Genomic DNA, 1,694 nt, shown 5'->3' with positions numbered 1-1,694 from the left:
AATAGCATTCAATAATGACAATAATAGAGATAATAATTAAAGAATGAAAAAGTTAGTAAATAAGTAATATAATATAGTAAAATCTTCTTTGTAAGAGTGAAAGTAAGATGCTAGTTAAATTAGAAATAGACTGTATAATTATAAACAATAACAGTATACTAATTTATATAACGTTAGAGCTTATATTATAATTATACAAGTATGACTAAATCTAATGAGAGAGAATATAATTTAGAAGAATATATAGTTACTGAATAATAACACAGCTGCTTTTGAATACACTTGTAAATATAAGAGGCTCTAGCAGATACTAATTAATTTATATATAACAAGTTAGTGTCTGTCTATAATCTTACACTGACTTAATCAGTCTTTGAATTATACAAGTTATCAATTTAATGATTTAATATTAAAGATATTTACTAGTCTCAGTATATTCAAATCTGCTAACATATGATAATTTGAGCTAAATAAAAATAACCGAATCAGTAGCTGCATCAAGATAAAACTTATACTAGAAAAATACAGTCAGATATCTGCTAGAAAAATTAGAGTGTATAAAAAAATAGAAAAAATATATATTTATAATAATATATTTTAATAATTATTAGAAAAACAAGTTCTGATTATATTTTATAATATATTTCACTTACTGTTAATAAACTGTCTAATATAAGTATTATAATAATACTTATTTTGAAAATAAAGAGTTATTATCAGAAATATATATAATGTAATAAATAAAAAGATTGAAAAGTGTTATTATTATTATTATTATTATTATTCTTTCATTATACTCATATGCAAGCGGAGCTTATGATGAGTCCTTGCGTGATGTTAAATACAGGTCAAGTGTTGGTTATACAGGAGGAAATACAGGTGTTGAGACCACGCCAAGATAACAAGAACATAGGAAAATACAAAGGAGTGACAATTAGATACATGCAATAATAACTTCCCAGCCCAGGAACATAGAGTGATTCATTGGAGTGATTTGTACACCTCTGTATTTATTAGGAACCTGAGGTGCTTGAGTTCTGGATTTAATGTATCCCCTGCGGGTTTCGAACCCACGCGCCTTGGTTTCCCACGCCAAGGCGCTACCAGGTGGCCGCATTAACCATTCGGCCACTGGGGCTATTGAAAAGTGTTAAATAAAAGAGGGAGAGTAGAAATCTTGTATAAAATAATAGTATTTAATAATAATAATAACAGAGAAAATAATTGAAGAATATAAATGTTAGTGAATAAGTAATATAATATAGTAAAAACTTCTTTATAAGAGTGTAAGTGAGATACTAGTTAAATTAGAAATAGATTAAATAATTATAAGTGATAGTAACATGTTAATCTGTATAAAGCTAGAGTTTATATTATAATTATATAAGTATAACTGAATCTAATAAGAGAGAATATGATTTAGAAGAATATATAGTAACTGAATAATAATACAGCTACTTCTAAATATACTTACAAATGTAAACAAGCTCTAGCAGCTACTAACTTAATTTATATATAAGAAGTTAATATATATCTATTATCTTATACTGACTCAAGCAATCTTTAAATCACACTTAGTTAATTTTAATAAATATTTTTAAAATCTTAAATAATAAGATTATGAAGAATTTGAGATATATAAGAAAAACTATAATCTATTAATTAATTAATATAAAAAAGAAGCTGTTCTTCTT

General features: G+C 24.9%; 1 pseudogene across 1 annotated transcript; it reads right to left on the bottom strand.

Moving 5' to 3' along the window:
* Nucleotides 1-1,049: 1,049 nt before the first annotated feature.
* Nucleotides 1,050-1,138, bottom strand: BDBG_17470 (annotated as a pseudogene). Its single transcript has one exon. The product of its transcript is annotated as a tRNA-OTHER (tRNA).
* Between the last annotated feature and the right edge of the window lie 556 nt (nt 1,139-1,694).

This window comes from Blastomyces gilchristii (assembly GCF_000003855.2).
Source record: "Blastomyces gilchristii SLH14081 genomic scaffold supercont1.15, whole genome shotgun sequence".
Lineage (NCBI taxonomy): Eukaryota > Fungi > Ascomycota > Eurotiomycetes > Onygenales > Ajellomycetaceae > Blastomyces > Blastomyces gilchristii.
Note: the sequence above shows the minus strand (reverse complement) of the source record. Positions and strands in the feature narration are given on the sequence as shown.